Here is an 11,955-nt window from a genome sequence, read left to right on the forward strand (position 1 = left end):
CCCCTCCCGCGCTGTTCTGTGCTGGGAGGGAGGGGGGTGGCTCCGCCGACAGGCGGTGTGATTACCCCCGGGCACCGCCGCCCTTTGTACTGGGCCCCACTGCTGAGCTGGGAGAGTGGCTCCCCCGGCCTTGGGCTGCGCCTGAGGTGCCCCCGGAGGGGGGAGGCTGGCAGTGCTGGAGGAAACGGGACGGAACAACCGGGTCCTTGTCCAGAGCGAGACACGTGGCCGAGACCTTGGGTTTAAACGGCGGTTTAAAGGGATTTCTGTCAGAGAGCAAAACCCCGGGGGGGAAGCATTGGCTGTTCTGCAGGTTGTGGTTGTGGGCGCCAGCTCTTCCATGGGAGCCCTGTGCGAATCCGGCAAGCACAGGTCAGTTTGCTTCTGAAGGAAGTATCAGTTTGTGAGTCTCAGCTGTCTGGGGCCACCAAGTTTCTAGCCAGGTTCTGAGCGTGGAAGTAAAGTGTAAAGGATTTCAGAAAGTCTTGCCCGCACTACTCAGCCTTGAAGCAAACCCTATTTTATTTTTAAGTGCATTTGAATTATTGTTTTTCACAAGGCAGTTGGTACTGCATGTCATTCCCCCCCCCTTTTATTTTTCAAATCAAATTTAATCTGTAGCTTGTACTTGTTGTCCTGAGATTATATATGCAGTGCTTTCAGTATAGTACCTTTCCTCCCAAGGTAGAATGGAGGAAAAATGCATTTAAAGTATTAAATAGCCCTAAAATAAGACACCCCCCCATCTCCTCATCTGATTGCAAGAGGGATGAGTTGTAAGTTTTTAATTTGTCTATTTACTGTGTTCCTGTCCAATTTAAGAGCAGAAATTAAACCTGTTTAAGCAAGTTATGTAATCTTGCTTAGTGCATAGGTATGGTTTACAAGATAATATTCCTAAATGTGGTTGTCGCACAGGTCCATGTGTATTTGTTGTGAAAGTTAAATAAGTTTTCTCAGTATTGGTTGTAACTCCCGACACAGCGAGTGCTGGACTACAGCTCCCAGGGTTCCTTGTGCCTCCAACAGTCAGCTGCTTTAGGAGAAAAGAGCATGCTCTAACACCACCACAATATAAGTGTGTGGTTCGGCATGCAATGAATGCCCTGATTTACTGCAACTTCCAATCTCCTATTTTGCATGGCTTCTGCATGTTTCCACTGTGGAGAGCAGTTGTCCAGTGTCATTGAGCCTCATGAGCTTCCTAGAAAAGCAGTGCCCTTTGGGTCTACCCAAGTTCTGCCTTGTGACAGCTAATGTCTGGAACCAGAGTTGTGCGACTTGCAGTCCCCTTTAGTGGCCTTGATTCCTTCCTCTCAATGGACATTTACAGGCATAGGGACTTTTGTTTCAGAGTCTGTCTGTCTTTTGTCATTAATAATAGTCATGTAAACGGGTTTGCTGCCTTTCAGTCTTTATTTTGTTTCTGAGCTGTTGCACTTTTAGCTTGCTTACACTGATACTGAGTTGCAAACATCATGACCCCAAAATCAGTGGGGGCTTGGTTGTAGCAGTGGATATCATGACCCGCTTTTGTCCTGATTTTTGGATACACAAACTTGGTTTTATAATGTATTGTTGAAAGTCATTTTCTGAAGCCTACAACAGTGCTTCCTAGCATCAGGAACCAACAGTGCTTTTCAAATTGTGGTAGTGATGCTTTGCCAAAGGGTAGATGCCTAAGTTTTAATAATGGTGGTAGAGATTTCAGTTGTGCAGCAAGGTCACTATGTGCTTAGACCCCTGACACTGGTGCTGACACTTCCAAAGGAATGAACATGCAGGGACACATTGGGAATGGGGTATGAGGAGCAGTATTTTGCAAGTATGAGATATGCAGCCAAAAAAAGTTTGAAAACCACTGATCTACCAGGCAGCTCTTCTTAATGATATGAAACTGCTTGGCATTGGTTTGGTTGGGTTTTTTTCGTGGTGGGGGGGAGGGGGTTGGTTTGTCTATTATATGCAGTCTGTTCCTCTTTACAGGGATTTTGTAGCAAGACTTCCATTGAGTCTCAAATATGCGTGTTATCTGTGCTGGCAGTTGCAGCATTTGAAATGTGTTGACTGTTCCCCTGAATAAAAAGTAGACAAGAGCTTTGATTCTTGCAGAGTCTCATTTCCTTGTATTCTCTGCCATAAGGTTGTTTGTTTGTTCATTTTTCCTGAGAGGCTCTTGGGACCCTGGAGCATTTATTCCTTGATTTCTTTTAATGCATAGTGGTGTGGCCACAATGTTACCTTCTCTGTTTTAGTGCTCAAGAGGTCAAAGGATGAGTTGATGAGTTTGTGGTGCACTCTTGCTCTGTTCGCTTCATTCATGTATATTTCTCCATGTGGTGATGTTTTAGCAGCCAGATTATTGGTGATTTTTTTTTTTTTTTACTGCCAATCTCAGAAATGTGTGGTTTGGATGGCTGAGACTTTGGGACTGAAGGACATAATAGTTTAGAAAACTCTCATTGCCTTTTAATAAATTGAAAAGCAAAGGGAGAAGTGACTTTACCTATCATTTAGACCCCACGTTGAGGCTGTCCTTTGTGTTTGCCATGGTTTTGAAGGCAGATAAAACTTTATGCTTCTGTTTAGAATAGTGTTTCTAAACAGTAGTTCTTTTTTAGATTTGAGGCACCCCTTGGAAAATTCCAGCCCTTAACTTTCACTCTTTTTGACTACAGAAAAACAGTACAGCAGTTTTTCTGTTGCAAAGAACTCATAAATACCATAGGTCAGAATGTTTTTTAGCGCTATGGATTCCTATTTGAAATCTCTGAGTTTCTTTTGAATACTGTTTGCAGGCCTGACAGTGCTAACATGTGTGGCACTCTTCTCAAGGCAGATGCTGCAGGCTCTTGATTGAAAATCACAGATTCAAAACCTAGTCTATTGCTGGTTTTGTATAATCCATGCTCTGTTGTGGAGAATGTAGGGTGTCAGGCTAAATGAAAGTAAATGACATTTTATTATTTATAGTCTGGCTTTTTTAATGTGGTGTATTTTTAATGTGTATTTTAAGGATTTTTTAATGTTCTCACTGAGGTTACTTGCATTAAGGATAAATGCCATTAATATTTCATCTAATATAGCAGATGTTTCAGAAGTGATTTTATTCTTTCAATCCCATACAATTTATGTGACACTTAACCTGCCCTGGCTAACCCTTTATCACGTTATGGCAGGACAGTTGTTTTCTGAGAAACTAAAGGAATTCTCACTGCAGCAATAACTTAGAATTCTTGCACATGATATAACATTGTGTGTGATGCAACTATTGCCTGCAGCCTTAATGCAGAAAATGCTTCTGCCTTCACTTAACTTGGGAGGGTCTTTTATGTATGGATAGAGCCTACCACAGGAGTGCTCTGGTCCTGGATTAGGGCCTCTCCATTCCACTTCAGTACAAGTAATTAGTAATAGTTCCATTATAAGTAGCTCATTCTGTTTTAAGAACATAAACGCATACTTGCAGGATCTAGACCGTAGTTGTTTGTTTAAATTGTTGAAGGCTTTTTCATGTATATACTTCTGCTTTATATTTTTGAGAAGGAGAAATCTTAAATCAAGGAATGATTAATAGGAACGCTTCAGAAAACTGAAAGATAAGAAGTGCAGTACTTGGTCAGAAAAGTGGTCCATCTAGCCCAGAAATGGTTCGTTGTTTGGGCTGGTGGGACAGTTCAGGAGTTTTGCTGAACTCTTAGGGGGATGGTGCTAACCTGGCCTTCAGCATAGCTGTTTATACCACCCAGCATGAGGAGAAGATGCCAGTTGATCTTATCTGGCCCTATCCACCCTGCATCCACCATCAGGAGCACCAGATGGAGTGGGTGGGAACGATCTCCACGGAGACTGTCATGAGACCCCCATGGGCAGAGTACACTCAGCTGGGTGGATGGGATGAGGTCACAGGTGGGTGGGGAGCAGTGTCTTGGAGTATGATGGGCAGGTAGGGCCGAGATCACAGGGCAGTAACAGCATGGGCCTGGGGCAGAGCCACAGTCTGCTCCCTGTACATCTCTGCAACAGGCTTTGCTTCTGCTGGTAGGGGCTGGCTGCCGCCTGTGGATCCAGCGCCCATCACAGGGACGTGTGGGCAGCAGATTGTGTCTCTGCTCTGGGGTCTGGCCCCGTGCTCTCACCACTGTGATCCTGACCCCTCCAGCCTGTTGTGCTCCTGGATTTTGCTCCCTGCCTGTGACCCCATCCCATCTGCCTGGCCAAGTGCACCCTGTCTGCAGGGATCCAAGGCTGGTCATCATGGAGACCCCACTCACCCACCTGCTCTGTCTAGTGTCCCAGTGGTGGGTGCTGGATAGACAGGCCTGGGCAGCAGGGTGGAGCCTACAGCAGAGGCAGAGACACTAGAGTGTGAGGGCAAAAGCAAACTGTCACAGCCACAGGGACTGTTGGGAAACTGAGTTTGGCCACCACATTACCCAGCCCTGCAGACTACAGCTTCCAGTGTGCCCAAGAACTGCATGTGGGTATATAGATGGACTACATTTAGGACCAGGTGGCACCTCTGTGCCCAGGGGCAGCAGATCTGGCTGTGTGCATGCAGAGGTGAGGAACCTGCTTTGGGCCAGATACAATCACCTGGTGGGCTAGATCCCACCTGTGGGCTGCATTTCGATCTAGCCCAGGTGTTTTCAACCTTTTTGGAGGTGGGAGGGGCATGGCCAAACACAGAGGGGCAGCAACTGCCACATGCAAGCTTCCCTTGCATCTGGCCAGGTGGGCAGTGCCTGTGTGGCAGCACAAGATGGTATGTGGCAGTGTTGCATCCCCACCTGCCTCTGTGTACTGCCTAGGGCCTTCTCAAGTACCCCCTGCACATCCCTGCAACCCCTGATCTAGCCCGTCTGTCTCTGGCAGTGGCCAGTAATAGATGCTTTAGAGCAGGAGTGTCAAACTCAAATGAGTTCGTGAGCCAGATTCAGACCATGGAGCTTTTCATGGGCCAGGCTACCTACTTCTGGGTGTGGACTGCAGAACTTCTTACTGTGGCTATCAGAACTGCTGTGTCAAGGCAGCCAGCACACAAGAGTCAATGTTCCTTGCCACCCTGCTGCCGATTTGTGTGTCTGGCTGTAATCAAAAACTAGAAGTGTGGTGTTCAGGAAGGGATAAAGTGTTAATTCCCTAGATGTTGCCTACACTGGGTGCACAGTGGAACTAGGACAGTGGTTCTCAACCAGAGTGCCTTGAGATCCTTTCAGGGGTTCTGTAGGGTGCCACACAGTGTTAACACCATTAGGTTTACTAACACAATTCATAAGATAAATACAGAGATTTCAAATAGAAAACTGATCTTCCTCAGTTCTTTGCAAGAGAAACTTTTATTATTTTTCTGTAGGCATAAAAAGATTGGAAACTAACAGCTGGCATTTTCCAAGGGGTGCTTTGAGTTTGTCTAAAGATGTCTTGGGTCTAAAAGGTTGAGAACCACTGCTCTAGGAGCTGTGGTGAGAAGCTCTGTAGGCCCAATCCAAAGGTGATTCATCTGGCCAGAGAGAGAAGTACTGTGGGCCGAACGTCAAAGGAGGGTTTATGAATGGGGCTTATCTAGAATCACGCATCCTCTGTCATACCATCCCTGGCACTAACTATCAACTTGAGTTTTGTTTTTTGTTTTTTAAAAAAAGGTTGATAACATTTTTGTTTCATGTCTGCTGTCAATCTCAAAATGTACATGCTGTTTCCAGCTTGGCACTGTCTATGGTGCAGAGTCCCAATCTACATAGAATTTGAATTGAATGCATGATCTGATATGACTATTCAAATAAATACAGCACAAGGGAGTTTAAGGGAGATAGGCCAGAATAGACAGTATTTGCGGAATATCCAGTATGTTTGCTAACAGTGTATAGGGGCCATGTATAGCTGGTTTCATTCTGTAATGCATGCTACCAAAGTATTTTTAGGCCATATTTCTTCAAGCAAGTGAAAAATATATCCCTCTTTTAAAAAAATCATGAAAACATGCACTGATCTTATTCTTTGAAAGATCCGTGTTGCAGTGCATCTGAGTATAAAAGAGATCTGAAAGGGGAACCTCACTGGGGTGGGAGAGGACATCTACTTACTCACTGCCAATTTCAAAACCAGCCAAAATGAGCTTTCAGAAAAACCCAAAAACCCCAGAATGTTTCACTCTCAGTTGAGAGTAAAATATAAAAAACTTAAGAAAAAATAGTTTCTAGAACTAGTTACCACATCTATCTGATTTTAGAAATTTATAAGGATAAATACATTTTTGTTTATACTTCAGTAATCTGATGTCAGTGTTCTGATAGCTACAGTAAGCAATTTGGGCAAGTAACGTGAATAAACCTGTGAAATGAGTAATACAAGAATGCAACTGCTAGTTTATCTATTTCTGGATGACTAACAGTAAAACTTAAGTATTATGTTGTGCTTTCTAGGAATATGTATTGATCTGAAGGCTGCTTTTTTATATGGGTGTGACCTAGTCACTTAACTTTGGCATAGTATTTAGAAAGCTTCCTAAATGGGTGCTGCAAAAGTACCTAGATCTTGAAGAGATCTCTGAGATTTGATAAGTGTAACTGTATTGTCATTTTTCAAGATGACACTAGCTTAGTGAAATCTTGTCTGAATGTGACATTGGGCTCTACCATGAAATGACAAGGATATATTTAATTGGGTAAATCCACCATTCTACTGCCCCACTTATGCCTGTATAACTGCCTAGTGTGGATGCTTTCTGAAACATCTGGTATGAAAACCTATATTTATATGGGTATAATTAGGCTGGTAAACTTCCCTGAATGGACAAAGCCTCACTTACTCAGTTTGTAGGTATTATCTAGAGGGAAATCCTGCAGCAGGAACCCATAAGTATGTAACGAGGGTGCGGATCTATTCAAACCAAAACTTTCTTCCACTAGAAGAACAACAAACACTTGAGTTTCCATCAAGTCCCTGAGAGCAATCTCTGTCAGTCACATGTCAATGGTAATTAGGACTGCCACCTATCACTACCCTACCAAGACGAGATAAATAGAGGCCACTCTTTATTTTAAATGTTCTATATCTGTTGTAAAGCTTACATTCTGTTGTGTGTTTGGAGACTGAAATTTGAAGAATCTCTGTTATGTTTTGTGGGCTTTGTTAAAATTTCTAGAGTAAAGAATGTAAGTTGTGCTGTTTGCCACTTTCATAATGGATAATGGATCCTTCTTATTGCTCTTAATGATTGAAATAGTCATGGGCTTTCTAGAGAGGAGCAGCTGCATTTATTTAGATCTCTGGGTGCCAGGGAAAAATGTAATTTTTCTCTCTATTTGTTCAATTTAGATGTATTGTCATCCAACATGCCTCATTAGTGTGAAAGCGTATCTTGGAAATAGTGCCAGCCTAATGAAATCTGCTCGTTGTCACTAAGTATTGACAGTCTGTATAGCTATGTTTGGTAATCCAAACCATTATTCCCACCTTAAAGCAGGCTGAGTGCTTCCACCTTGTGTGTCCTAAATTATATTTAGGTGAATGTTGGTATCCAGCATCATACAAAAGCCCAAGTGGGGTACTAACCTGAGTCTCTTTGTTTGAAATAATTGTAGGTGGTTTTGTGCTTTTGTGTCCATGTGCATGTGTATACTCAGGAAAAACTCAGAACTCTGGGAGAATCGGAGCAGTTGAACAACCTCTCTGTTTTTCCAGTGCAAATTCTGGACTCGGAGAGAGGTTGTCCATTAGTGCTTTTTGTTTTAATTAAAAGCAGCTGATCATCACAGGTACAGCTAAATGTGATATTTTGTATGATTAACTAGTAAATGATACAAAGAAGAAAAACATGGTTTTGTTTGCTTACCGTTGTAATCATTAGCTCTTTTTAATAAATAATTTTGCATGGTGATTAGATGCTTTTAATGGTCAGGTCCAAAAAAGTGATGTAATTGCATATCTGTATTTCATTATGGTAAGGTCAACCAACCCATTACAATGGGTTCTTAAATCTGTTCGGAGTCGTCTTGAGGACAAAGCCAGTCCAGAGTGTCCTGTCCTAAATTTCCCTCCACTTTTTTTTTACTGCCTCCATATCTTCAGATAACTCAATGATATTATTTGCAATATGCTTCCCATTGCATTCTGAATAACTTATCTTTGTTTTGTGGTATGACAGTTATCAAAAGGTCTAAACGTTTATATTTATGTTAAATCTCCAGTCATTACCTGTCAAGCGGCCTTTTTTTTTTTAATTAAAAATCTTTTTTTGCAAGTATTTTCAGTTATTAGCCATACAGTTGTCCAGAATCATTAAAATATTTGCAGTTTGGTAATAAGGTGCCTAAAATAATTATTATTTAATATATATTTCATCTACTTAATTGCATGACACATTTTAACCAAAGATTTAAGGCTCTCAGGTTTTTCCAAAATACGATTAGCGCATTGAAAATCATGTAGTCCTTTTGCTACCGTGCAGTACGTTAACTAATGATACAATTAGAAAGCTGTTATATATATACTGGGCATTTAAACTAAGACCTGGAGGTTTCATATTTCATAACTTAAACGTATGTCTTTTTCTTACAGTCCATCTACCTAAAAAGTAAACAAACGTGTGTAAATACAATTCTAGAGTTATTTGGGATGGGGGCACTTTTTCCTGCAAATCACATGTTTGCATGGATCATGATACAGCGGTGTGCAGAAGTAGTAATGGTTGGCTTATATTATGAATTATCAATGCCAAAGGCATATAGACTGTAAGTAGAAATGGGGGTATGCTTCCCATTTACATACTGTGGATTTTCTGCTCTAATTGTGATACTACTTATTACTGGCCCATTGAGCCAAACATAATTTTTTTACATGGACCAGTAGCATAAGTGGTAGCCTGAGGCCATTAGGCAACCACTGCTTTTAAACTCTGAATATTACATTTAAAAAAATCTATGTTAATTTTATCTCCATCATTTCTTACATGTTGTCAGTTGTATCTGTTGATCACATTTCTTAATAGCTAGTGTTTACATCCAGACACATTCAGTTTAATGTCTGTTGTTTTTATTAGGTGATGTATCTGAAGAATAAGCCATTTCTTTTTTATCATGTAAATATCCATTAGTTCTTAAATATTTGAGTTGTCTTTGTCTTGGAATGTAGTCTCAAACTTTAATTAGGGATCTACAGCTGATAAATTTTGTCCCATCATTTTCCAAAAGTTGTAATTAGCTGGAGCTTGCGCTATTTTTATCTTAGCAATCCACATTTCTTGCTCTCACAGCATTCATTTCTAGAGAGAGAGAGTATGCCACCCATAAATTGAGATTCCAGTCTATTCAGTAGTGTCCGTTATTAGTTCCATTAGTTCAACAACAGTACACAGGCAATCCAGGAAGTTTTTTGGAGAGTGTTGGGGACAACTTCCTGGTGGAAGTTCTGGAGTGGCCAACTAGCCTAGGGGCCATGATCTTCTTGACCCGCTGCTCACAAACAGCAGTCAGTTGGTCGGGAATGTAATAGTGGGTAGAAACTTGGGCAGTAGTAGCGATCATGAGATGAATGAGTTCAGGACCCTGAGGAAAGGAAGAAATGGAGAGGAGCAAAGTAAGGACCCGGGACTTCAAAAAAGCAGACTTAGACTCACATAGGGAACTCACAGGTAGGATCCCCTGGGAAGCCTATCTGAGAGGGACAGGAGTCCATGACAGCTGACTGTACTTTAAAGAAGCCTTACTGAGAGTGCAGGAACAGAACATCCTGATGTGCAGGAAAACTAGCAAGTATGGCAGACGACCAGCTTGGCTTAGCAGGGAACTCTTCAGCAAACTAAATCACAAAAAGGCAGCTTATAAGAAGTGGAAACTTGGACAAATAACTTGGGAGGAGTATAAGAGCGTTGCTCAGGCGTGCACTGATGAAGTCAGGAAGGCCAGAGTGCACTTGGAGTTGCAGCTAGCGAGGGACATGAGGGGTAACAAGAAGGGTTTCTACCAGTATGTTGACAGCAAGAGGAGGATCAGGGAAAGTGTGGCCCCTTACTGAACGAGAGAGGCAACCTTGTGACAGAGCATGTAGAAAAGGGTGCAGAAAAGACTGAGGTGCTCAATGCCTGCTTCACCTCTGTCTTCACAGGCAAGGTCAGCTTCCAGACCGATGCACTGGGCAGCACAGTTTGGGGAGGAGGTAAGCAGCCAGCAGTGGCAAAAGAACTGGTTAGGGACTATTTAGAAAAGCTGGACATGTACAGATTCATGTGGCCAGATAGGATGCACCCAAGGGTGCTGAGGGAGTTGGCTGATGTGATTGCAGAGCCACTGGCCATCGTCTTTGAAAACTCATGGTGATCAGGAGAGATCTCGGATGATTGGAAAAGGACAAAAATAGTGCCCATATTTAAGAAAAGGAAAAAGGAGAATCCAGAGAATTATAGACCAATCAGCCTCAACTCAGTCTCTGGAAAAATCATGGAGCAGATCCTTAAAGAATCTATTTTTAAGCACTTGGAGAGGAAGTTGATTAGGAACAGACGGCATGGATTCGCCAAGGGCAAGTCCTGCCTGACCAACCTGCTTGCCTTCTATAATGAGATGACTGGCTGTGTGGATGCGGGAAGACCAATGGATATGGTATACGTTGATTTTAGCAAGGCTTTTGATACGGTCTCCCACAACATTCTTGCAGGCAAGCTAAGAAATTAGGGGTTGGATGAATGGACTGTAAAGAGGATAGAAAACTGGCTGGAGCATCAGGCTCAGGGGTAGTTATGAATGGCTCAGTGTCTGGTTGGCAGTTGGTATCACGTGGAGTGCCCCAGGGGTCAGTCCTAGGGCTGGTTTTGTTCAGTGTCTTAATCAAAGACATGGAAGATGACATGAAGTGCACCCTCAGCATGTTTGCAGATGACACCAAGCTGGAGGGAGTAGTAGATACGCTGGAGGGTAGAGCTAGGATTTAGAGTGACCTGGACAAATTGGAGGATTGGGCCAAAATAAATCTCATCAGGTTCAGTAAGGACAAGTGCAAAGTCCACCACTTAGAACAGAACAATCCCATGCACCAGTACAGGCTGGGGGCTGACTGGCTGGGCAGCAGCTCTACAGAAAAAGATCAGGGGGTTACTGTGGACAATAAGCTGAATATGAGCCAACAGTTTACCTTTGTTGCTGCTTTGGTAGGGGTGTTGCGAGCAGGTCAAGGGAAGTGAGTATTCCCTTCTATTTGGCACTGGTGAGGCCACATCTGGAGTACTGTGTTCAGTTTTGGGGCCCCCACTACAAAGAGAATGTGGACAAATTGGAGCAAGTCCAGTGGAGGGCAACAAAAATGGTTTGAGGACTGGGCACATGACTTCTGAGGAGAGGCTGAGAGAACTGGGCTTATTTAGTTTGGAGCATAGAAGACAGGGGATTGAATAGCAGCTTTCGACTACCTAAAGGGAGGTTCGAAAGAGGATGGAGCTAGACTGTCAGTGGTGGCAGATGATGGAACAAGGATCAAAGGTCTCAAGTTGCAGCAAGGGAAGTTTAGGTTACATATTAGGAAAAATTATCTCACTAGGAGGGTAGTAAAACACTAGAACAGGTTACGCAGAGAGGTGGTGGGAGCTCCCTCCTTGGAGGTTTTAAAACCCAGCTAGACAAAGCCTAGGCTGGGATGATCTAGTTGGGGATGGTTCTGCTTTGAGCAGGCAGTTGGACTGACCTCCAGAGGTTCTTTCCAACTCCTAATTTTTTATGATTCTATGATTAGTTTCTAGTACTAACGTTGTTGTAAGGAATGCCTTTCACTAAAAGCATGCATGAATGTTACAAGTTTTTTTTCTATTTAAAGGTTTGAGTTCTTCCTGTTGCTCTCTTGATCTAACAGGGCTTTTTTGTTACTAGTTTAGTGTTGAACACGGTAAATCCTAGGCTTTGAATTAATATACCATATTTACTCTACTTGGATCTAAAAACGGAGTGTGTGTTTTTTGTTTTGTTT

The 11,955-nt window shown here is 42.7% G+C and overlaps 1 protein-coding gene across 1 annotated transcript in view; it reads left to right on the forward strand.

Annotated features, from left to right (window-relative positions):
* Positions 1 to 301: 301 nt before the first annotated feature.
* The window catches only part of KMT5B (lysine methyltransferase 5B), a 44,890-nt gene continuing 33,236 nt past the window's right edge, over positions 302 to 11,955 (forward strand). Inside the window, exon 1 of the mRNA XM_019547278.1 lies at positions 302 to 372. The gene's annotated coding sequence lies outside the window, so the exon portion shown is untranslated. The remainder of the gene's footprint in view (positions 373 to 11,955) is intronic.

The sequence above is a fragment of the Crocodylus porosus genome, unplaced genomic scaffold, assembly GCF_001723895.1.
Source record: "Crocodylus porosus isolate Cpor-Errol unplaced genomic scaffold, CroPor_comp1, whole genome shotgun sequence".
NCBI classification, from domain to species: Eukaryota; Metazoa; Chordata; order Crocodylia; family Crocodylidae; genus Crocodylus; species Crocodylus porosus.